At 38.2% G+C, this 27,616-nt stretch overlaps 1 pseudogene; it reads right to left on the bottom strand.

The window, feature by feature from the left end:
* Positions 1-14,076: 14,076 nt before the first annotated feature.
* LOC129053380 (RNA-binding motif protein, Y chromosome, family 1 member F/J-like) lies at positions 14,077-27,616 on the bottom strand (annotated as a pseudogene).

Below are 27,616 nucleotides of genomic sequence, written 5' to 3'. Positions count from 1 at the left end.
AGAGGCAAGTGTGGAGGCCACATCCCACCCACATCAATCCATCCCACTCCTATTTGGCCCTAGGTATGAAAACCCTCAAAGTGCAAAGCCCCTGTTTGCACTCCATATGTTAATGGCAGGTTGGAGAATTCCCACTTGAACACTGGGCCATGGTGTGGATGGCTTATGCGATCAACAGAATGCGGAGATGCAGGTGGAAGCAACATCTGTGTCATCTGTCTTCACCTTTTTTTTCAGGTGCAGGTGTGGGATTCAATCCACACCTCACCAGATTGTATCCTCTTCCCTATCGGATCTTACTGCTGCTCACACTCTCTGTCCCAGAATGAAATCCCAAGATGATGATGTGGTGCCACCTCATGACGTTAAGCACCTGCTTGGCTGGTCTGATGTATTGATTAATCATACTTATAATTGTTTACATTCATTGTGAAATACAACGTTTCATTTTTCTTCCTTATTCTCCACCACTTATTTTTTTCTCATATTAGTCACAGTTTCTAACTTCTTTTGTCAAATATATACAATGAAGTAACACTGCAGTATTGCAGAAAGCACACTGCACTGGAAACAGACTCATATTGAAACAGGAAAATGTTCCTTATCCCCCACTACGGGGCAAGAAATGAGGACAGGTTGTGGGGCTCCGACCCTAGGCAGCATCCAGGGGTGAATTTTTGCAGCTCCTGAATCCCCACTTGGCATATGTTACACAGTGTTAATTTATTTTATCCATCTGTAGGGCGTTTGTGTCAGCTCAATTAAATACCCTGCCTTACTGAAAGACCGAGGGCTTTCTGGATCCCTGGATTTCCTGCCTTGGTGTAATTGAAGAATTGGCTCACATGTGGGCTTCTACAATAAGTCCAAGGTTTCATTGAGTGGAATTTCTCAGCAAATGGGTGGGGAGTTAGAAGGGAGATGGAGTGAGAAGCTGCTTTTCTCTTGGAATGGGGCAGCTCAGCGCTCTTCTCCCACAACCCCAAGGAACTCCATGTTCTTCTGTGGTGGATGGTCTACCACCTCCATCCTTGTGCTCTCCTTTCTTTGGTGTCCTCTTGAGCTCCAGTTGCTGCGTCTTCATCTGCTGATGGTTCCTGTTGATGTCCAGCTGCTGTGTCTCTGCCTGCTAGGGTCTTAGGAATTCGTATAGAACATGATGGGGGTATGGCAGGCCAGGGTGGTCTTGGAAAGTGGAATACTTGGGCAAAAAAATAACAGAAGGGCATGTCCTCACCAATTTGGGCAAGAAAACGGAAGTGTGTGTCCTCACCTAGGTCAGTGAGCACAGGCCTGATATTGGATCCCTAGCCAAGAACCACACCCTCCTCTACCAGACACTTCCCTGCCCCACTTCCATATCAATATTTTTTAAATTTAAAACCCCAAAAATAGTACCCAAATCCTTTAGAGAAGACAATTGGAGAAAATGGCATTAGAAGAACCAGTCTAGGATTAGGGTCACTACATAGAAAATGGAAACACAAAGAGCATGTCCTGCAGGCTGTGGAATCACTGTGGAAACATATCTCCTACTGAGAAGGAAAGGGAAACAAATTGGCTTCTCTCATCTTGTTCTCTAATCTCTGCAGCGTCACCCCTTGACTGATCTGAAATAGGAAGTAATTTTTAAGGGAGCCTAGGAACCGTGCCTTCCAGGGGCCAGGTCTCTCTATTACAGAATAGTGCCAGGGAGAGGTGAGTGATGTATCTGTGGGCATACAAACCGAGGACCTCACACAAAGGTATATCAGAGAGAAATATAGTATCAAGAGATTAAGAGAGTAGTATCAGAAACAATTCATGCATGATATTTGTGAAAAGACCAAAAAGTAAAACAGAGCTTATGAGGTAGTAAACATAATAAGAACATAAAGAAAAGCAGGCAAAATGTAAAGTCCAAGGTATTTAACTTTGCTTTATAGGATTTTGAAAATCCCTTCCAGAACCCTTTTCTCAATATCTTCCATTCATGGATTCATTCAAGAAATATTTATTGAACTAGTATGGTCTAAGAATTGGTCAGATGGCATCATATGCATTGTTAGTACTTCTTTCATTGATATAAAGAATGTTTATTTTTTTCTACAATGTTTTTCTCCCAAACATTCTTCAAGCAAATTCGAATCCTTACTGATCCAGTCAAATATGTCTGCCGTAAGAATGTTCCCGAAACCCCTGAAAACCCCGTTAAGATCTTCACTCCTCTCCAAGTTACTAAATTGTGTCTATTGTAACACTTGTCAGAGAACATTGCAATTATTGCTGTTCTCTTTATTCTCTAATTAAACTATGAATATTTTGAAGGAAATGTCTATAAACACAATGGCTTGTAATTTCCCAACATTTATTGTACCAAATGTTATTAGATATTTACATATAATATTCTACCATATTTATCCTAATTTTTGGAAAACAATATAAACAATTTTCACTGCCCATTCCCCGTGAATTGCTCAAAGTTAAACAATGTCTATGCTTTGAAGCAATTATACAAACTTCCAAAAAACACCTGAAAGTGTTTTTATTTTGTTTGACTTTGTTTTGTTATATTGAATTATTTTGTAGAAACAGTCTTGCCCTGTGGCCCAGGCTGAAGTGCAGTGTGCGATCACAGCTCACTGCAACCTTGAACTCCTGAGTAAATAGAAAAACAGATGTGTGCCATCATGCCCAATTTAATTAATTAATTAATTAGTTACCTTTGTAGGGATTGGTCTTGCTGTGTTGCTTGTGCTGGTCTTGAACTCTGGGCTTGAAGCAATTCTCCCTTCTCAGGCCTCCCAAAGAGCTGTGATTCCATGCATGAACCACCATACCTCAAACAGGAAATTTTAGATTTTAGAATATTGCAATATGTTATACTCAATTTCTTCTTTCAATTTTGCATTTTCAGTGGCACTTGAGAATAATTATTTCTTATGGTGAGAGTGTGATTTCTCATATTTGGTCAACAAATTTTGAAATCTTTATTTTGTTTACTTAAACTCTAATAACTGGTAGTCAAGTCAGCTGAAAGTCAAGTACATGGGTGTTTTGCATTGAGGTTTTGAAGACAAATATAGAGAGATATTAAGAACCAAAGGCATTTATTTTATATATGGTAAACGTTCATCCTTGCAGGTAAGACATCATATATGGCAAGGACAGTTTTATAAAATACCGTAAAATACATAATTTAGTAACCAATTCAGCACTTGTAATTTCCCAACTTTATTTTCACCAGGAGTTAATGATGTATGGCACTTCTAGTAAGTAAATGAATGTTTGAATTGCTGTTATTTAAGTCATTGCTCAGCTAATCATTTAAGTTATCAAAGGTTTTTACTCGTGCAATATCACAAATGCTGCACATTAAAAATTAATCACTAGGATTTATGTATCTAAGAGCTACCATCTAATGTGATATTCTTCAGTAAGTTGACAGCAATAAGTATGCCAAAAAAGAGTCACTCCCATAGTATGAGCCATTACAGCAATTTCCACCCAAGGATTTCATAGTCAGAGTCCAGATCTGGGCAACAGTGATTAATATAAAGGTTTTTAATGAGAAGAGATTTTGATATATCTAGTTGTGTTTAGATGTCAGTGCCTGGAATGGATGGGTTTGGTATTAATAAGAAAGGGTGCATTGGACTGGATACTAAGAAACATATTGAATTGTTTTTCTTGTTCTCTATAACATGAAAGGCCAGTCAGAGATATAGAAACAATGGAAAATTTCACAGCATGGCCTGACATTTCACTGCACTTTTATTTTTTTTAGTCATGTACAAATTCTTTAAATATACAAAGGTAGGACTGTTACAGGAAAAAAGTGTTGGTGTGAGAAGTCACAATCCACAGCAAAGTAATAGTCTCTTGTGGATGGCACCTTGAGTGCGGAATTTTAGAGTGAGAATCAACTTTCAGTCTGCCAACAGGGGACAAGGAGAATGAAGCTACTAGCAGTTAACATTATTGGATCAATTAAAGTGAATGTTGACAGAGATTTTGTTGGTTTTACATCAAATTGAGTATAGTACTTTGAATTGATTATTTGATAAGGATAAACTCTTACCAAATTTCCCACATGTAAAATTGAGGATTAATTAAAAGATTACACAATCTATACATTATGAGTATCTCATATAAATTTAATATACACATGTGCAAACTTGCAGTATGCAAATATTTGTCTATATCTAAATATATCCAAATCCGTTGATGAAGAGTTAGAAATTTAGAAATTATTCTCCCATTTTACCATTTCCTTTCCTAGAATTTTGTCACAAATATAATTTTTCCATCTGTTTGAAGCTTGCTCTCTGGAGTCATGTCATGTATGGATACAGTAGTCATGAGATTATCACAGGGTTTATATCAGAGAAAACAATAAAACTAGTGTTATAAAAGATCCACTATGAGGAGAAATTTATACTTCACATGACTACAAATACAGAAGTGTTATTTCATGGAAAGCTGATATCAGTGAATACAATTTGTTTTTAATGTTTTATTTAAAATACTTAATCTCAAAAGGATTATTCAAGTAGAATAATGTTATTGGAATAAATAATGATTAAGAATTTCCTTTAATTTGTTGATTATTTAAAATGTAAGTAAAATGCTAAAAAGTACTGTATAATGTAGTTTCATGATGCATTCTCTATGGTTTTTGTAAAATTAATAGCCTCAATGGAATTTTTTGACACAGAGAAATTTCCTTATGTCATTTTATTATTGTACTTTCACTTTATTACTCGTTTGAGTATCATAACTAATGGAAATAAAAATATTTTTATTTACACACATACAAAGCATGGAATTTTATGTTTTCCAGTGAGAAAAAGACACCAATAATTTTATCTGTATAGGAAAATTTTGACAAGCCCAAAGTTGTTAATTTTCTTTTCTTTAGAAGTTTCATATTTCAGTCTAGGTATAAGATGGAATTGACTGTGATCATTTTTTTTTATTTCACTATGACTACTCAGTTCCTGATACAGTGTTACTAATGTATACACTTAAAAGCTTGCCTCCTCTGAAGATCACACCACTGCACTCCAGCCTATGCAACAGTGACACTCCATCTCAAAAAAAAAAAAAAAAAAAAAAAAAGGTTGCCTCCTCCTTCTTCTTTTCTTTTCTTTTCTTTTCTTCTTCTTCTTCTTCTTCTTCTTCTTCTTCCTCTTCTTCTCCTTCTTCCTCTTCCTCTTACTTTTCTTCTTCTCCTTTTTTCTTCTTTTCTTCTTCTTCCTCTTCCTTGTCTTTTTCTTCTCCTCCTTTTCTTCCTCTTCTCCCCCTCCTCCTCCTCTTCTTTCTCCTTCTCCTCCTCCTCCTCACCCCCCAACCCAGACCTGTCCATGTGATTTCTGCAGTAATGTGCACCATTCTCTGAAATAAGGTTGCTGAAAGATACAAGCGTAAGTGGAATTCTTTATTTTTGTGAACCTTTAGTAACAGACAAATAAAACTGAAAGATAGCTGTGATATGAATCTAAGTCTGCAGTTTCTCACAGAAGTACAAAAAGGGTGAAAATAAATTTAAAAATACATGCCTCATCCAAAACATGAGGTAGAATAATGAAAAATTTAATTTGACATAAAGACCAATTTAAAAGTTATAATTATTTCAGGTGAGAGAAAGTAGCACTAACAATCCTATTTTGCCTGTTTAAATACATAACTATTATTTTATCTTCAGGCTTTAAAAAGTGTTAACTCTAACTTAAGCAACAACTTTATGAGGATTTCTAACAATGAGTACATCATCTTAGAATATCTCCAAGAATCATTTGGGAGAAACATAATCTAATCTTTCTCTATAAACAATTGAATTAATCAATGAAATTATTATGATTGTAGTCTTGCAATTTCATTGTCCTTGTCTTTTCAGTTTTCACATATTCTCTTTAAAATTCAAAATCCCCTAGAAAAAATATGATAAATAACAATCATCGAAACAGTTGAAAAATAAAAACTCAGCAGCGGACACATTTCAAGCTTTCCTTTATGAGAATGCTACACTAACCATGTAATATACACATGGTATAAATCACTGTGAGAAAAAAGAAATTGTGTAGCACTTGACAGTTTATACAGTAACAGCAAATATTCTCATTTGAACTTCAAAAGGATTTTTAAACTTGTGTTTCATAAATGAGGAAAATGTGGTTTATATTTCCTGTATTTGCCTATTACAGCAGTTATCACACAAATTATTCCTCATTTATCTCTGTGCCTGTAACAAGTGTACTCTCAGAAGAGCAAGGACCACGTTTTTCTGAGCTTCTTGTAGACTGCCAGGCTTATTGTGGCATTTAGCAACTATCTCCTGAATGTTTGTGACATTTTCATGCAAGTTACATTCTAGGCCACTTGATACTAATTTTCTATTTAGTATTCAGGTTTGGAGAGCTATTTTTCCTTTTCAGTTTTTTTTTCTTTTTTTTTATTATACTTTAAGTCCTAGGGTACATGTTCACAACGTACAGGTTTGTTACATAGGGATACATGTGCCATGTTGGTTTGCTGCACACATCAACTCACCATTTACATTAGGTATTTCTCCTAACATTATCCCTCCCCAGCCCTGCACCCGACTGACCGCCCCATGTGTGGTGTTCCCCACCATGTGTTCTCATTGTTCAACTCCTACTTATGAGTGAGAACATGCAGTGTTTGGTTTTCTGTCCTTGTGATAGTTTACTTAGTATGATGGTTTTCAGCTTCATCCACGACCCTGCAACCACAAAGAGATACCATCTCATGTCTGTTAGAATGGCAATCATTAAAAAGTCAGGAAACAACAGATGTTGGAGAGGATGTGGAGAAATGGGAATGCTTTTAAGTTTTTTTAAAGTATATTTTAAAGATATACTTATCCGGACATGGAGTGGACAGTGCAGGTCATGGTCAGTGGGACCTCCAAAAGAGGCATCTCTTTCAAATTGGAGGCTCTGCAGGAGAGGGCAGCCAGGGCACGGAGCTCGAAGGAATCCTTGGGGGAGGAGAAGATGCTGGTGGTGGGCAACATCATGGTGTGGTCCAGGTGGTGGTTGAGGAGAAGGCCGACATGGAGCCTGGTGAAGGACCAGCAGACACAGCCTGGCCCTGGCCCCAGCAAACTCCAGCCAGCCACAGACTCGCTGGAGGTCCTTCACTTGGAGCACAGTTCCATGAATACCCAGACCACATGGCCTGCCCACACAGCTGAGACTGAAGCTTCGGCAGAGGTGCCTCCCTGGCCTGGATGGCACAGGGGCCATCAGCCAGAGCATCTCCACCTTCTGGGCCAGAGCCACATCTTTGCAGCTGCCCATTCAGAATGACTGGCAGCAGGGGGTGGGCATCTGGCTTCTGGGGGTGGGGAGCAGGAGAGCCAAGCAAGGGACACACGGGGCCAAACAGGAGACAGGGGATGGGGGATAGTGAGCGGAGCTGAGGCCAGGGTCCTGCAGATATGAGGGCAGCTTGCTTGGGGGTGCCCTGAGAGCACGTGGTAGGAACTGGGAGCCAAGCTCAGCACTCACAAGGGAGAATAGCGGCACCATAGACCCTTCACGCACAGCAGAAACTTGAAGGGCATGTTTCCATGAGAAAGTCCTTGGAGGAAGGGGAGTCTGCATGCCCATGCCAGCCATACAAACCACCCTGGCTGTCCATGTCTGTGTCCAGCAGCCTTACCCCGGAAACACAAGGTGCTTAAGACTCGGGTTTACGGTGCACGGGGCTGCTGTCCTCCGCAAAGCAGGCATCAGCTCCCCAGATAGGCTTTCTTCCTTCTGCCTGCACTGCACCCAAAGAGCTGCAGGCCCTGAGCATATATAACCTCCACTGCAAAAACACCTCCATTACATACACGGGAGCCCAATGGGGAGCGACAGGCACAGCCTGCAGTCCCTTCCATCCACAGCAGCTCCCTCAAGTGGACACACCCACCCCTCAGGAGACCAGGAGAAGAGGAGACTGCACACCTGGACACCCTCAGCAGAGCGTGTCCAGCATCCAGCACACAATGGCCATGTGCAGCTCAGCAACTCTGAAGAAACAGCCGCCTCACACAACAGCACCCCACACCCAATGCCCTGCCTACTTGTGCTGCCCGCTCCTGTGTGTCTAAGCTGATGCACGCATGCGCACACCTGTGCCTGTGTGCCTTTGTGTATGTACCTTGGTTTTGGGGGAGCCGACACTCCCGCCCACAGGTGTGCCTCAAACTCAGCTCTTAAGCTGGCAAGCAGGGCGCTGCCGGGTTTGGCAATCCAACTTCAAGACCTGTGAAGCCTGCATGCTAGGGAGAAGCAGAGTCCTCATGGTTCTCACAAACGGCAGAGGGAGGAGCAAAAGGGCGGCTGGCACGAGCTACCTAGAGGAGATGCCATAAACCTGAAATGACACCCAGAGGGAAATAAAACCAGTAGCTGCCTGTGTCTTCCTGTGTGCTCGGTCAGGGCATTCAGGTAAGAATCAGTGAAACCTTCAGGGCTTTGGGATTCACTATTCAGGAATCCCTGTGCACCAGAGTGTCTGGCCCATGAGAGAGGACAGCGTGTGGGTCTGGCAGGGCCTGAGTCTCCAGGGAGGCTGGCATTCTACCCAAGAGGGCATGGGTCGGTAGGTGGAAGACAAACCTGGGCTGCGGGGACACTTAACCACTTAGCCAGGTGGGAGCTCAGGAGAGGGCCTGGTGAGCAGCGGCCTAACTGGCCGGTGACACCCCGTTCCAGTGCTGCATGTGTGCACACAAGCTCTGCCCCACACATCCTCTCCAGGATGCTTCACCTGGGCAGATAGGAAGCAAGGCACACAAGATGCTAAGCTTGTGGTCATGAGTGGACCCAGACTGGGGGGTTCCTAGGATCACCGGTCCCAGAAGAACCAGGCATGCAGGGTCTCTTCAGGACACGGGTAAAATGCATAAGCCCAGTTCTCCACCCAGTGGGTGTCTTGCCCTGATGATGTCAGCCATGGCAGATACAACTCTTCCTCCTAGATTGCAGATCCACAGGCTTACAACCTCCCCCCGGCCTTCTCTGGGACAGGCCCCTGGACTCTGGAACAGCCAGTGCCCCACGACGGTTCCTTCCCAGCTGCCAAGCTCATGGGAGGCTCAGTGGGGACTCTCCTCCTAGTACATGGCCACCCACAGGCACTGTCAACAACCCAGGGCCCTTCTACATTCTGGGGTCCTGCTGCCTTACCCAGCAGTGGGATAATGGGAAGGGAAAGAGCTGGAACAGACAGAGAGGGGGCCAAAAGCCTCACCCTCCCGCATGGCAAGGGAATGAGGGGATCCTTCCCAGCCCAGGGAGCTGCTTCCCAAACACAACTGGAAGCCCAGCGCAAGCTGAGGGATTCACTCTGCCACAGCTGGGCGTGGGGGATTTCAATGTGTGCCAGGGACCTTGATTCTGGTTGTCGTACCAGGTGTACCTCTCTTCCAGATCACAATATGCTGGCACCCTCCTTAACCTGAATGGACTCCTCCTCCTCACCACATGGTATTAGCTGGAAATGCTACTCCTGGTGCCCCAGCTGCTGTTTCAAGGTGCAGAGACTGACCAGCAGACCCCTGAGTCCTGGTCCTCTTATCCAAGTAATATCTGTAGAAATAGTAAAATAGTGGCACATTAGACCTATTGACATTTTTAAGGCTGATCTCTTTATAAGCATTTCATCCATATATTTATGCCTTTATTTGATGTATTTTATTTATTTATAACTCTCATTTCAAAATCAATTTTTGCTCAAGAGTTATTTCAACATATAGCCAAATGTTCTGAGCTATGATACATAGGTTTCAATTTTAACAGTCTGTATCTGTTATTATTTTGGGAAAACCCATCCAGCACTTGTAACAATAAGTAATTATTAGGCATGGCCACTGTAGTGGTCTAAAACACACTTTGAAATTCTTCTCAAACTTATTTCAGAATATTCCTGATGGGACTGAACACAGTACTTGCTTCGGATGAATAGAAAACAGTGCAAGCATTTTCTGGATACTGGACCACCTCTGGCCTAGTTTAGAAAAGGTGGCACAGCTCTGCCTAAGTCTCCTGCTCTCATGGGGACAAACCCCTTAGGAGTCTCCTACCAGTACATCACGAAGTCTAACACCCTGACAACACTATGCAGAAGGGACATCCAAAGGAGAGACTCATACAAATAGAACAAGATGTCTGAGGATCTCAGCAGTCCAGTCCCTGCTATTTGAGTCACACTAGCCAAGGCACCAGGGAGATGAGAAGACAACTGCCAATGTCCCCATCCTTGACCATCACTAGATTGCATCCTCCTGAGTGCCCCAGAACCACAATCATTTGGCTGACAGACTGTGAGAGATTGCAGAGACTGACAGTTAGTAAATTATAATTATAGTTTTAAGCCACTAAGTTTTAGATAATTCTGAAAAGCACTTTAGACACCTAGAAAAACTGAGTTGTCTACTGATTTAATTGAAGAGAGCTGTAAAGGCCAACATCATGAATGCTAATATCCTGGAAAAGTCAAATCATCAAGACTCTTCTAAGCACAACAGATCTTTAATGCCCCTTTGCTATGGCTGGAGAATAATCTAACATGTATCTGATAGAGTTGTTTGAAAGCCTCTGTTCACATCTCTTGGCTGGGTATGGGTCAACTCCAGTCTGGTTTAATTCTAGGCAACCACAGCAGCTCACTTTTCATTTAGGTCATGGCCTACACTGATATTTTTTATCACTGACTGTGTCTTTGTCTGCGTATGTATGTTTTGTGTATTACCATATTTTATCTGAGGAGGCTAAATAATAGTACTATAGTTGTTTTGTAAACACAAAGCATTCCAGGAAGACAATATTGCTTATCAACTGAGCTTTAAAACAGATATGAAATTAGACACGGCAAGATGCCACATCTAATATCATACCAAAGCTAGTCAAGCTTGGTGGCCCATGGATGTTATCCCAGCTACTTGGAAGGCTGATGCAGGAGAATCCATTGAACCCTGGTGATGGAGTTTGCAGTGAAGTGAGATCACACCACTGTGCTCTAGCCTGGGCACCACAGCAAGACTGTGTCTCAGAAATAAAAAAAGAATAAAATAATAAAATAGGAGAGATCACTGAAGAGAGAAATGCATAAAACTGGGTGGGCATTGTGGCTCATGCCTGGATCCCAGCATTTTGAGAGGCTGAGGTAGGTGGATCACTAGAGGACAGGAGTTCAAGACCAGCCTGAGCAAATATTGTGAAACCTGGTATCTACTGAAAATACCAAAAAAAAAAAAAAAAAAAGATTGCCAGGATTGGTGTCATGCGCATGCAGTCGCAGCTGCTTGGGAGGGTGTGACTGAACAATTGCTTGAACCCGGGATAGGGAGGGAGCAGTGAGCTGAGATCATGCCATTGCACTCCAGCCTAGGTAACAGAGCAGGGTTCTGTCTTAAAAAAAATCAATGAGAGAAAAAGATATAGAGAAAAAAAGAATGAAAGACGGGAAGGAAGAAAGGAAGGGAGGGAGGGACGGAATGAAAATTTGTACATAACAGTTGCAGATGCTTTTGGCATACATGCGAAATTTTGATATAAGTAATGTGTACTGGTAAGGGTGGGATCAAAGAGGGGATGTGGGTGGGTTAAATTATAGTTACTTAGAAGGAATAAGATCCAGTGTTCAGTGGCACAGGATGACTACACTTAATAATGATTTATTGTACATCTCAAAATAATTAAAAGAGCAAAGATGGAATGTCGCTGATAGCAAGAAAAGATATGCCAGACTCAGTGAGGTGGAATGTTGCACATACCAAGAAAAGATATGCCAGACTCAGGGGCTCATGGCTATAATCACAACACTTTGGGAAGCCAAGGAAGAAGGATCATTTAAGCCTGGGAGTTTGAGAGCAGCCTGAACAATATATCCAAAGCATTGTCCCTACCACACACACACAAACACAAAAGCTGGGCATGGTGGTTGGTGTGTGTCTGTAATTCCAGCTACTTGGGAGGCTGAAATGGAAGGCTTGCACATTTGAACCCAGGGTTTCAAGGGTACAGTGAGCTACGATGGTGCCACTGCAGTCTAGGCTGGACAACAGAGTGAGACCCTGTCTCTAAAAAAGAAAAAAGAATTGATAAGTGCTTGAACTGAAGGATACCCCATTTATTATTTATATATTTGTTGATTTATATAATTATTTTTGTGTTGGAGTCGCACTTTGTCACCCAGGCTAGACTGCATGGTGCAATATCGGTTCCCTGCAGCCTCAGGCTCCCAAGTTCAAACAATTCTCCTGCCTCAGCCTCCCAATTAACTGTAACATACTACAGGCATGCACCACCATGCCCAGTTAAGTTTTGTATTTTTGGTAGAGATGGGGTTTCACGGTGTTGGGCAGCCTGGTCTTCAACTCCTGTCCTAAAGTGATCTGCAAGCCTTGGCCTCCCCGAGTGTTACAATTAAAGACCTGAGCCATCACACCTGGACAGTAAGATACACAAGACTAGGGAGATTTATCTTTCCACTTCCTCCTCACAATGCTACAGCTGAATGAAAACACAACTTCATAACATAAACAACTCACTTGAAAATCAAAGTTGATAACTTCTCCCTTTAAAATTATTTGTACCCTTACCTTATAAAAATTGATGATATTGTCAAAATTTTTCAAGAAAATACTTCCTCCTTGCAGATTAGTCTGTCAATTGTAAGAATTATGGACTGTAAAACTTCTGGAACTTGATGTATTTCATTTATTTAGTTTGTATAATCAGGAAAATTAATTGATTTAGTTATTTAGATCCAAATATTTTTATCATTCAATGATTTCTTAAAACTTTAAGCAATCACGTCTGAAACTTCATGCTGTTGTTTATGTTTTATACACTTCACTTTCCACAAAGTATGAGATTTAAAGTGTTTCCATTCATATTATCAATTAAATCGGATAGGCTGAGAGTGGTGGCTCATGCCTGTAATCTTAGCACTTCGGGAGTCCGAGGAGGGTGGATCAGTATTTTAAGAACAGCCTGGCAAACAAGGCGAAATGCTGTCTGCACTAAAAATACATAAAATTAGCCCAGCTGTGCTGCACACATATCTAATGCCACTTACTCAGGATGCTGAGGAAGGAGAATAGCTTGGACCCAGAAGGTAGAGGTTGCAATAAGCCAAGACAGAACCACTGCACCCCAGCTTGGGCAACAAAGCTACACTCCATCTCAAAAAAAATTGCTAATATCCCAACCATTCTAGATAATTCCTATTTGTAAGAATGTATTACTAAACCATTACTTACAACATCCATTGTCAAAATATTCGAGAAAAAATTAACGTGAGTACCTCACAAGGCAAAACACTTACTTTTTGCTATTTAAACTACAAACATTTATAATTCATCATGCTATGCACCTGAGAAACTTAGCTGCTTCACTTCTGATTTAGGTAAAAAAAAGTTTTCATTACCATTATCCTCCTTCAGTCACAGAATGATTACGTAGAATGTTCCAGATGTCTTAAACTTTAGTATCAATGACATCTTAATTATTTCCTTTGACCTGTACTATTCCTCTAAAAAATAAGCATTTTATGGTGAGGCAGACAGTTTTGTAGTCTTTCTGAAGACTTCTCAAACATTTTAACCTTGTTAGTTTTTAAAGAGAAACAGCCTAATTAGAAAACTTGAGCAGCTTGCAAGGGAGACATAACATATGCCTAATTTTGTATCTATGTATGTTCAAAGAAACAAAGGAAAATGTACAACAAGCTACACAATTTATTCCCCTACTGAATTGCTTAAAGCATGTGCGGCTCACCAATAACACCAGGCATTTTGCAGTACATGTAAAATTTTATTGTGAAAATTTTAAGGTAGATATTACATCTAAACATGTTTTAAAGAGCATCCACAAGTATGAAATTACTTTGAAAAAAAATTCCTTTTCCTTTCAATACCTCAAAAAATTCAGGAGGAAGTTAATATCTACCTCTCTCCACCAAAGCAATATGTTTCTCTTAGTAATATACAGGTAATGATGCAGAAATAACATTTCAATTTCTGATTTGCAAACAAGGTTTGGTATGCAATAACTATTATTTTGAACACTTGCTTTAATATCTGCTTAAGTCTCCTTTTTCAGATCGACTTTCCCCAATATCTACTCTAGATGCCACATAACTTGAGCTACCATATGCTTCACGAGGAGCAGGGAGCACCCTACACAGAGAAGGCAGATTCCTTTGGTCTTTTCTGCAAACATGCTCACGATCACAATAATAAAAATCACCACAGCTCCTTGAGTAACTTTCCCGACTTCTGCCATATTGGTCTCATTTATTACTATATGCATAGCAGGTGCTTCCACCATAAGACATCCGAGGCCCTCATGCAGGTGGTGCACCAGGAGAGGTCCCTGCAGGGTTGATAAAATAATATGTGAGACTACATTTAAACATTTTTACTGCTATCATTAAAGCATGAATTAGTTAAAGTACTATTTGGAAATATCTGCTTTCCTGTGCCTTGGTTGACAGGATATTAATCAAGCCTTCAATAGTCAGAAGTTTTCATTTAAAAGAAGTGTAAGAGTAGTATTTTGAAGCTTAACAAACTTAATTCTAAAGTAAATGTTGAGTCACATTTTCTTAACATGAACTGAAGTTCTCACCTTCATATCAGTCCCTATGCTTTTTACTGTTAAGAATACTCAATATTTAAACATGTTGCATATGTCCTTTATAATTTTCCTTAGAATTTCATTAAAATAACAATCTGGTCTATTACATAAAATTCTGTAATTTACAAATCCACCCTGGACCCTTACCATATCTCTGAAATGCATCTCTATAAGAACTTTCACTTAGATTTTCAGAATGATCTCTACCAAGGGCCTCACCATAGCCATCACGATAACTAAATTGCAAAAAAAAAAAAAAGTCTTTTTAATGTCAGAATGAACAGTTTAAGAAATCTATTTGATAAATCCAGATAACATTATAGTACCTATATCCTCTGGAGGAATGTTCATCCCAACTAGAATGACCATAATCACGGTATGCATAGTCTCTAGGTGGTGGAGCATAATCCCTGGTTTCTCGGGAACTTCGATGATTTCTGTGTGTACAAGTTTAAGCAACAAATTTTAAATTTTCAACTTGTAGTATCCAAAACATAACTAAATTACAACTTAAACACAATTAAATTACCGAACATCTAAATAAATATTTCTCCAAATAAAATGCCCAAATTGCCCAAATGCCCAAAATGCCCAAATGCCCAAAAAGCACATGAAACAGATACTCATAATCAGTGATTCAGAAAATGCATTTCAAATCCAAAAGAAGCTTCCATACTTCACACACACACACTGGAAAGGCAATAAATTTTAAAAAGCAGGAAACAGCAAGTGTTTGAGAGTATGTAGATAAATTGGAGCCTTGATACAATGTTAGTCGGAATGAACAATTTAAGAAATCTATTTAACAAATCCAGAAAAAGTTACAGTACCTATATCCTCTAGAGGAATGTTCATCCCGATTAGAATGACCATAATCACGGTATGCATAGCATCTAGACGGTGGAGCATAATCCCTAGTTGTTTGGGAACTTGGATGATTTCTGTGTGCATAAGTTTAAGCAACAAATTTTAAATTTTCAACTTCTAGTATCCAATAGATGACTAACTTACAACTTAAACAAAATTAAAAGGCCAAACATCTAAATAGATATTTCTCCAAAGAAAATAGGCAAATGCCCAAAAAGCACATGGGATGGATATTCATATTCAGTGATTCAGAGAATGCATTTCTTTTTCATATTATACTTTAAGTTCTAGGGTACATGTGCATGACGAGTTGATGGGTGCAGAAAATGCATTTCAAATCCAAAATAAGATATCATATTTCACACACACACTGGAATGGCAATAAATTTTAAAAAGCAGAAAGTAACAAGTGTTTGAGAGGATGTAGATAAATTGGAAAGCGGATTCAATGCTAGCTGGAATGGAAAATGATGCAGCTACTATGGAGAAATGTCGTAGTTCCTCAGGAAAACAAACGTAATTATCATAGGACCAAGCAATTCCACTCATATACACCCAGAATTGAATAAGTGTACTCAAACAAATATTGGTGCATAGAAATACTGGGGCGGAAACAACCCAGATAAAATAATGGCTTAACAGCTTGTGGAAGGAGTGAAGTGCTATGATGTAAATGAACCTTCAGGACATCATGCAAAAGGAAAGGAGACAAATACATAAAGTCATGTAGTGTTTGAGCACATTAAGATTAAATACCCACAACAGGTAAGTTCAGAGGCAGAACACAGATTGGTGTTTGCTAGCAGCTGAGGAAAGGGAGAAAATGGAAGGGACTGCTTAACTGGTAGTTGGAGTTTTAATTTGGTGTGACGAAAATGTTCTGGAACTCGTTGGAGGTAGTTGTTGCATGACACAGAATGTATTAAACACAACTGTTTATCTTATAATATTTAATTTTGTTATATGACTTTCATCACTACAGCAAAAAAAAAAAAAAAATCAACCGTGTTTTATAATTTTTCCTTTACCTATCCTTAGTTGCATAACCATCATCTCTTCATGACATATGACCATTTCTCCAGGAAGAGATTGTCACTCTGCATGGAGGAACTTCCTAATTCTCTCTTCTTCGTGATATGGGACCTTTAACATTAAAATGATGGAACATTATGTAAAGAACACCAAATCTGAAACACTATTTTCTCTTCTCTCAAACAACTTTTTAAAATTATTTCTTCTATGACTCCATTCTTTGTTTCCTAAATTACTAGACAGTCATGACACTGTGAATATTTCTTATGGCTTTGGATAATCCCATGGCTCCCACAAGGCCAGTTCTTCTAATGAAGCTGAAGCCAACATTAATTCTTAGGTAAAAGTTCAATTGTAATGGTTAATAACTACTTAGTTATTATTTGCCTTTTCACATGAATTACTGATGACTACTAATGCCACAGGGAGAACGTGTAAAACCATCAAACCCTTCACTGATTTTAAAGTTTACATACATTGTCCTTTCTCAGACGAGGAAGGTGAATTTCCCAATATCATTCAGTCCATCTCACACATACATAAATACAGCTACCTTTGAATGACTATATGCTAAATGTTTACATAAAAGTTCTCCTTTATCTCTAACTGGTTGGCTCTATCTTAAATGTTGGACAAATTAAAATGTACTAGTGAAGATTTTCTAATGATGGCCAAGATTTGCTTTTACTGCAATAAGCAATGCTATGAAAGGGGCCATCCATTACAACATTCTTGCTATTTCGAAATAGAAAAGTTTCTCCTTTAATATACTCTTCATTTGCTATTGCTTAGAGGTCAGTGTTTCACATATGATACGTTCACTGGCTAATTTTCTAATGGAAATGTGTTGGCTTGGGTATCCTGAAGCCAATAAATAGCTACCTTCACCGATATTCTACATATGAAATGTAAAATTGAAAATCGCACTTTTTAATTTCCTCCATATTAGGATGGAGGACTAAGTAAGAACTTTAACTTGTTCTGCTTAAACTTCCTTGCTAAGAACTTTTATTTATTGTCTTGTTTTCTTCTGTTGAGTCTGCAGTCTTACGATTCTCCTTCTCAAAAATATTACTTCTATTCAATCCTACTGCTCACCTCATGTTGCTTAGTTCTAAATTCTCTCCTCAAATAATTTCCAATCGTACACTAAGGATCTTGTGTTAATGCTCAAATATCCCGGTACAATCTCAATTATTGATTTACATACACCTATATTTCACTACTCTGCATTTCTGTGATATCCACTTAAGAATTTTGGACTCCTACATGTCTACTTTCCAAGCCTTAAATTTATTTTTAAATAATATTTAAGCCCAATGACTCCTTGTCTGCTAAATGCTCTTGTAGTTCTTTTGAATCTTCATATAAGCAGTGAGTATGCCTTGTACATACACATTACTGAGGTCTCAGAATCTGGATGGCCAGGCTCAGCGGCTAACACTGTGAGTGAGTGGGGAAGGCTGAGGCAGCTGGACGGCTTGAGCCCCGGGCTTTAACATCAGTTTTGACAATGTAGTCACATCATCTCTCTACAAAAACATAGGAAAAAAATGTAGCTAGGTGTGGGGATGCATGCCTGTAGTTGCAGAAACTCAGGAGGCTGAAACAGGAGAATTGCTGGAGCCCAGGAATTTGAGGCTGTAGTAAGCCATCATCTCACCAGTGCACTCTCACCTGGTAAGAGCAAGACACCAACCCAACAAAGTAACTGAACAAGCAATCTTTAGAATGGGACACCAGGGGACCACTACCAGAGGACCTAGGAAATGGAAGAATTAATTAGATGAAGAAGCCTACCATCAAAGAATATGAACTTTTAGAAAAATTAAGGGGAATTTTCTAGCAAACACAGGATTAAAAGGAATGTTGGCCTCACTCTAATCACTTCTTTGATCTGCAATGAGAAGCTCAAGTATTTCTTCACATAAATCTGAAATGTACCTAGTAAGATAGAAACTATAATAAAAGCTAACAATCAGTAATTATGCTCAGGTATGTGTCACTTCTCTTTGGCTCAATGAACTTAAAGCTAAGCATTCAGGTAAAATATTAGTCATACAAAAACTATGGTCTTTCTGTCAGGTATCATTTACCTTGGTTTCTCATCCAACTATTGGTTCTTGCCACAGCAGAAGGAGCAGATTTTTTAGGAGGAGGACCTCCTCTTCTTGAAGATGGACCTCTTTTAACTGGAATGAGTCCCCTAGAATAACTCATCTTGAGATCAGGAGTGTAGCCACCATCATCTGTATTTCAAACAAAATCTTTTTAGTTAACTAACATCACTGTTTCTTAAATGGCTAAGTTTTAATAGTTTACAAATATTTTCTACATTTTATAACAAATTCACATTTGTCTAAACTAATAAAATTAGCATTCCTACATATTAGTACACTTTAAGCAATAAAAGTCCATTTAGAAAATCTAGAAAGAAACTCAAGTATCATAATATATTGGTATGAGAGAGAGATATAGGAAAATGGGGAGTGAACAGGAGACAGAAATCACTAAAATATCTAAATAAAAGATGCATAAAAATATTAAAAGAAAAATGATAAGTGACTGTTTATATCATTCTGTAATGAGGAAAAATTTTCAAAGTATATCATAAAGATAAACTAAATTCCATCCAAAGAAACTCAAACATTTCCAATACCAAGAAGTAACATATCAGGAAAATACATTGTTTCTAAAATTTGTTAACACAATATAGAATTCTTAAAATTTCCTTATGAGACACTAATTTTCAGATTAGACTATACTAAATTTTAATAGTCTTTAAAAATTGCATATTAAATAATATAAAAATATTTATATATCTACAAAAATGTAGATATATGCCAATTGCCAGGTAGTGTTACAGGTTAGAATATATATACACATTCTTGTACGTTGCAGAGTATAATTGAACCTCACCCTCAAGATCAATGGAGACAAAACATCCATGAAGCTATGCATCTTAAAATGGAGCAAACACTGCAATTTCCACTTGAAAAAACATCTCCAATTAATTACACGTCTGGATATTAAAACTCCAAGTTAATTGTTAGAGTTTTGAAGTTTGGTTAATAGATAATACAAGTTAAACAATAGGTTTATTTATTATTTATTGAGATGGACTCTTGCCCTATCATGCAGGCTGGAGTGCGATGGCATAACCTTGGCTCATTGCAGATTTTGCCTCCCAGGTTCCTGTGATTCTCCTGCCTCAGCCTCCCGAGTAGCTTGGATTACAGGTGCACACCACCACAACAGACTAATTTTTTTGTATCGTTAGGAAAAACAGGGTTTCACCATGTTGGCCAGGCTGGTCTGGAACTCCTGACATCATGGTCCACCTGTCCTGTACTCCCCAAGTGCTGAGGTGACAGGCATGAGCCACCTCGCACAGCCCATCCAGTAGTTTTTTTCTTTGTTTTTTTTAGTATGTAGTTTGTTTTTCTTTTACATGTAAAAATGGACCTCTCATTTCTATTAAGTAAATCACTCATAAATATCATTTTCAGTGACTTATCCTCCAGCAAAGAAAGATGCTTACCTATCTGTGAAGCAATGGTTTTTAGACCTTTACAGAGTCACAGACTCTTTTCAGAAATTAAAGTTCTACATTTCTTAAATTGAAAATGCTTTATGAATAACTAAAATAAGAGCAGAACTGAAGGAAATAGAGACACAAAAAACCATTCAAAAAATAAATGAATCCAGGAGATGGTTTTTTGAAAGGATCAACAAAATTGATAGACCGCTAGCAAGATTAATAAAGAAAAAAAGAGAGAAGAATCAAATAGATGCAATAAAAAATGATAAAGGGGATATCACCACCGATCCCACAGAAATACAAACTACCATCAGAGAATATTACAAACACCTCTACGCAAATAAACTAGAAAATCTAGAAGAAATGGATAAATTCCTCAACACATACACCCTGCCAAGACTAAACCAGGAAGAAGTTGAATCTCTGAATAGACCAATAACAGGAGCTGAAATTGTGGCAATAATCAATAGCTTACCAACCAAAAAAAGTCCAGGACCAGATGGGTTCACAGCCGAATTCTACCAGAGGTACAAGGAGGAGCTGGTACCATTCCTTCTGAAACTATTCCAATCAATAGAAAAACAGGGAATCCTCCGTAACTCATTTTATGAGGCCAGCATCATCCTGATACCAAAGCCTGGCAGAGACACAACAAAAAAAGAGAATTTTAGACCAATATCCTTGATGAACATTGATGCAAAAATCCTCAATAAAATACTGGCAAACAGAATCCAGCAGCACATCAAAAAGCTTATCCACCATGATCAAGGGGGCTTCATCCCTGGGATGCAAGGCTGGTTCAATATATGCAAATCAATAAATGTAATCCAACATATAAACAGAATCAAAGACAAAAACCAAATGATTATCTCAATAGATGCAGAAAAGGCCTTTGACAAAATTCAACAACCCTTCATTCTAAAAACTCTCAATAAATTAGGTATTGATGGGACATATCTCAAAATAATAAGAGCTATCTATGACAAACCCACAGCCAATATCATACTGAATGGGCAAAAACTGGAAGCATTCCCTTTGAAAACTGGCACAAGACAGGGATGCCCTCTCCCACCACTTCTATTCAACATAGTGTTGGAAGTTCTGGCCAGGGCAATTAGGCAGGAGAAGGAAATCAAGGGTATTCAATTAGGAAAAGAGGAAGTCAAATTGTCCCTGTTTGCAGATGACATGATTGTATATCTAGAAAACCCCATTGTCTCAGCCCAAAATCTCCTTAAGCTGATAAGCAACTCAGCAAAGTCTCAGGATACAAAATCAATGTACAAAAATCACAAGCATTCTTATACATCAATAACAGACAAACAGAGAGCCAAATCATGAGTGAACTCCCATTCACAATTGCTTCAAAGAGAATAAAATACCTAGGAATCCAACTTACAAGGGATGTGAAGGACCTCTTCAAGGAGAACTACAAACCACTGCTCAAGGAAATAAAAGAGGATACAAACAAATGGAAGAACATTCCATGCTCATGGGTAGGAAGAATCAATATCGTGAAAATGGCCATACTGCCCAAGGTAATTTATAGATTCAATGCCATCTCCATCAAGTTACCAATGACTTTCTTCAGAGAATTGGAAAAAACTACTTTAAAGTTCATATGGAACCAAAAAAGAGCCCGCATCGCCAAGTCAATCCTAAGCCAAAAGAACAAAGCTGGAGGCATCACACTACCTGACTTCAAACTATACTACAAGGCTACAGTAACCAAAACAGCATGGTACTGGTACCAAAACAGAGGTATAGATCAATGGAACAGAACAGAGCCGTCAGAAATAATGCCACATATCTACAACTATCTGATCTTTGACAAACCTGACAAAAACAAGAAATGGGGAAAGGATTAGCTATTTAATAAGTGGTGCTGGGAAAACTGGCTAGCCATATGTAGAAAGCTGAAACTGGATCCCTTCCTTACACCTTATACAAAAATCAATTCAAGATGGATTAAAGACTTAAATGTTAGACCTAAAACCATAAAAACCCTAGAAGAAAACCTAGGCAATACCATTCAGGACATAGGCATGGGCAAGGACTTCATGTCTAAAACACCAAAAGCAATGGCAACAAAAGCCAAAATTGACAAATGGGATCTAATTAAACTAAAGAGCTTCTGCACAGCAAAGGAAACTACCATCAGAGTGAACAGGCAGCCTACAAAATGGGAGAAAATTTTCGCAACCTACTCATCTGACAAAGGGCTAATATCCAGAATCTACAATGAACTCAAACAAATTTAAAAGAAAAAAACAAACAACCCCATCAAAAGGTGGGCGAAGGACATGAACAGACACTTCTCAAAAGAAGACATTTATGCAGCCAAAAAACACATGAAAAAATGCTCACCATCACTGGCCATCAGAGAAATGCAAATCAAAACCACAATGAGATACCATCTCACACCAGTTAGAATGGCAATCATTAAAAAGTCAGGAAACAACAGGTGCTAGAGAGGATGTGGAGAAATAGGAACACTTTTACACTGTTGGTGGGACTGGAAAGTAGTTCAACCCTTGTGGAAGTCAGTGTGGCGACTCCTCAGAGATCTAGAACTAGAAATTCCATTTGACCCAGCCATCCCATTACTGGGTATATACCCAAAGGACTATAAATCATGCTGCTATAAAGACACATGCACACGTATGTTTATTGCAGCATTATTCACAATAGCAAAGACTTGGAACCAACCCAAATGTCCAACAATGATAGACTGGATTAAGAAAATGTGGCACATATACAGCATGGAGTACTATGCAGCCATAAAAAATGATGAGTTCATGTCCTTTGTAGGGACATGGATGAAATTGGAAATCATCATTCTCAGTAAACTATCGCAAGAACAAAAAACCAAACACCGCATATTCTCACTCATAGGTGGGAATTGAACAATGAGAACACATGGACACAGGAAGGGGAACATCACACTTTGGGGACTGTTGTGGGGTGGGGGGAAGGGGGAGGGATAGCATTGGGAGATATACCTAATGCTAGATGACGAGTTGGTGGGTGCAGCACACCAGCATGGCACATGTATACATATGTAACTTACTTGCACGTTGCGCACATGTACCATACAGTCTAAAGTATAATAATAATAATAATAATAATAAAGGAAAAAAAAAAAGAAAATGCTTTATGGCAGGCCAATGTACAAACTCTCCGTATCAAAATTACAAAGCAATAGATTTGCATAGATGTTTACACATGTATACACAAGAAAACCAATATTGCAAAATCAATCTTAAGTACTGAGTTACTTTTTCCTGTTGGAAAGTTTTAAATATTACATCATACTTTGATAATACAACTGATATGAAGTTCTGGGCCCCAAAGTAGAAAACTCTAAAGTGTAATGAATATAAATGAGTTATGCAGAAAACCGGTTGAGTACAGGCAATCAGCACTCATAAACACAACTCAGTTTGAGATGTGTGTTACTCCAATGCAAACTTATTACAATTTTAAAACAAATTTTAGATATTAGTTCAATCATTCTTATAATACACCTTTAGTACTTAGAAATAATTTTGCTTATTATCAACAAGTTAATTTTCTCTTCAAAAAGGAAATAAAAAAATTCAGAAATTTCGATATCTTCAAACTTATTTTCTTTCAGTCATATGGTTCCATCTTTATGTTTTAAAACATTACCCAAGTGTCGTTCATGTGAGGGAAGCCACACTCTTTTTCCTCCACTGCTTCCTCTTGCAGATCTCAGACTTCCTGAAGGGATTCTGTTTCTTGAGGAAGCTGGTGGTCTTCACCTACCACCACTTCGAAAAGATGGTTTCTTGGCTTTTTCTACTTTTATTGCTTTTCTATCCAAAGACTACAAGTATTAAGGGTACTATCAATAACACTGGCACATTTAATGTAAGCACATTTTACAAACATTTTTACATCAACTATAGTTCAATTCGAGGTATTTTCTCCCAAAAGGAAACTATTTTTCTCCTAAAATGAACACATCTTTCACAATGCCAAATTTGAGACATTTACTGAGCACATGCCTTCCATTAAGGGATCAAACACAAATTCTATTATTCAAATTCCTTGAAAATTCCTCCATTATTTAAAAAAAAACTCAATCATAAAAAAAAGATTGACCCATCACACATTCTATGGAAGAATGTGTCACATCGGTTTTTTACAATATATAACCCACTTCATCTTTGTATTCACATCACTGATTTAAAAGTTTCAGTGTTCCAATGAAACTTGTCATTTAAAAAAATGAGCTTACTTTTTCAGAGTGATTCGTCACATTAGTCATTATAAGTTGTTTCTTGTTTGATTTGCTAACACTTACATAAAATGTCCCCATATGATTTACAATTCTATATTTACTCTAAAAATGTTTCTGTAAATGTGATCCTTGTTTGATCTCATTAAAGTATTTTGCCTTACTCATTTCTTATATTGACTTAGATGTGCCCCTAAAAAATGAATCTTAATATAATACTTCATGTAATTTCTCAGAAATGCTTAAATATCCCAATTAATTTCATAGTAACATTTTTCGCTGTAATCTTTTCTACAGGCCACAGCAATTTTTGAAAACAGTTCAGCTAATAATGCGATTTAAAAATTACATGGCTTTTGTTATTTGGAGGAAGGACTTAAATCCCTGACAAGACCTCTTGAAGCCACATCGCCAGTTGTTCCTACCTTGAAACTTCTTTCTTTATTTCTGGGCTCAAAATATTTTCCCCAGATTTGCCCATGGCTGCTTCCTTCCCAGTGTTCTGAAGTCAGCCAAAATTCCTTAACTGTTAATTCCCCCTGAAAACTCTAAGAACCTCCTTTATTGGCCATCTTAACAGTTATGTGCATACAACATTCATATTTATTTTAACACAATAAAATATGTGAGATGAAGTAATTTAGAAATAATATTGGCTGGGTGTGGCGGCTCACACCTGTAATCCTAACACTTTGGGAGGCTGAGGCGGGTGGATCACGAGGTGAAGAGATAGAGCCCATCCTGGCCAACAGGGTGAAACCCCATTTCTACTCAAAGTACAAAAATTAGCTGGGCGTGGTGGCATGCCTCTGTAGCCCCTGGTACTCAGAGGCTGAGGCAGGAGAATCGCTTGAACCCGGGAGGCGGAGGTTGCAGTAAGCCAAGGTGGTCCCACTGCAATCCAGCCTAGGGACACAGTAAGTCTCCATCTTAAAAAACAAACAAATGAATGAACAAAAACTTTACATAAATTATCTACTCTTTTGCTTGAAAACTAGAGGGAAAAAAGAAATTATCATAGATTACTATACATAAGTCAAAATTATCTCCATACCTATCACAAAGCCATGAACCAAAAGCAACTCTCGATTTCTACCACAGCTTAAAATACAAATTTATAAGAGTGAATAAACATGTAGTTTCTGCTATGTGCCAGGAAGTGTTCTAGATGTAACAGAAATAAAAGCAAATAGCAAGACTTAAATATGCACTATATACAATTTCACAATCAATAGATTAATACATAGTACAGTGAGTACAAAATACCTACAATATGCAATGAGGAAGAAAATATGAAATCTAAGTTGTTTTTGAAGCATAAATTGTTATTTGTGAGACATACATGGGGAAGGATAATTCTCAAGAAGTCCAAAAAAGCATTTTGGGGATAGCATAAAGACTAACAGGAGCTAAAAACAGATTGGGATAATGTTACTTATTTATTTTATTTATTTATTTATTTTTGAGATGGACTCTTGCTCTGTCGCCAGGCTGGAGTGCATCAGCGTGATCTCGGCTCACTGCAACCTCTGCCTCCTGGGTTCAACTGATTCCCCTGCCTCAGCCTACTGAGTAGCTGGAACTATAGGCACACACAACCAGACGCGGCTAATTTTTTTTTGTATTTTAGTAGAGACAGGGTTTCACCATGTTGGCCATTGTGGTTTCGTTCTCCTGACCTTGTGATCTGCCTGCCTCGGCCACCCAAAGTGCTGGGATTACATGCATGAGCCACCATGCCCGGCATGATTGGGATAATGTTATAAAGCAAAAAAGCACTAAAGGGCACAGAATGGAATGATCTTGACTACAGTGTAAAGGAATTCAATAATTAATATAATTACATAAAAGTTTAAAGCTTTAGTAGATACAATCCCTAGATTTAAGACTCAACAGGACAAGAGACCATTGGCTGAATCAAAACAAGTCCTCAAACACACTGGGGAAATGCGTAATTAGGTATTCATGTTACATAACTTTGGTGACAGGAAAGAAATGTCCTTAGGAGAAAAAGCAAGGATGGGGCAAAAATGCCAGTTACTTCTTCTGTTATCTGACTTCAGTGTCTTCATATTATTCTCTTTTTTCAACTACTTAATATTTCCTTAAATGTAAAGGTCTTATTTAAATATACTTTCTCAAGAATATATTTTCATAAAATATATTCTTCAAAAAGGAAAGAATCTTTCCTTATTATGAATCTGTCTAGATGTCTATCCACAGTTTGTCCACACTCTAAAAGTATTTCCATGAATTGGAAGCACTTCAATTAACAGCATTTAATAAATATTGACTTATTGCTTCCATTTACATGAGGGTTCCTTATAAGTTTTAAAGCTCTTCAAAACCTTTTAAAATCTATTTACGCTCATATTGAAATACAAACATAGAAAAAGGTTACCATATATTAATTTATATAATGTTAATTTCAATACCCTTCCAACTACACTTGCATGTATATGGCACAAAGAAGAAGATGGCTTCATATGACATTCTACTGTCTTCTAAAGTTTAGTAATATTAAAAAGACCTAGAAATATTGTTAATTGAAGAACAGAGTTAGAATATTATTAATAAGGGACTCTTACCTTTCCATTCATATCTTTGGCAGCATTCTTAGCATCTTGCAGGGTTCTCGAAAGTAATAAATGCAAAGCCTCTGGATTTGCTGGTTCGATCCTTTATCAAAAGAACTAAAATATATGAAAACATTTTACATTCATATAACAGACTCATCAAGGTACTAACCATCTAAAAGTTACATCAAACTAAAAAATAATTGCATTTCACATAACTGTTATGGTTCTTAAGACTAAGTCACCCCTACAGTCAGTCTATTTTATTCCAGTTTGTTCCTGAACTCCACAACACATTTATTTTCCTCATTTTCCTTTCTGCATAGTAGGTTATCCTTTCCATAGAACCTTAACCTGGTACTATGAGAATTTTCCAAATATCAAACAGATATGACAAAATAAGAGTTTAAAACTGATAAGGCATTTTAATGTAGGTATACAAAGAACTTTGAAAAAAATATATTTTTTCAAAGCATATATATATATATATATATATATATATAAAACATACAGATTTTAAACATACATATTGACATATACATATGAAAATACACACACACACACACACACAGTTTTAAGAGTTACCTTCTGATACGGGACCATGTTTCCCAAATACTGCTTTAAGCATCTTCTCATTGGTTTCTCTATTGAGGCCACCAAAGGAAAGCTTGCCAGGACAATCTGCTTCTACCAT

This window comes from Pongo abelii, chromosome Y (assembly GCF_028885655.2).
Source record: "Pongo abelii isolate AG06213 chromosome Y, NHGRI_mPonAbe1-v2.0_pri, whole genome shotgun sequence".
Taxonomy (NCBI): domain Eukaryota; kingdom Metazoa; phylum Chordata; class Mammalia; order Primates; family Hominidae; genus Pongo; species Pongo abelii.
This window is presented reverse-complemented; position numbering and strand designations above follow the sequence as displayed.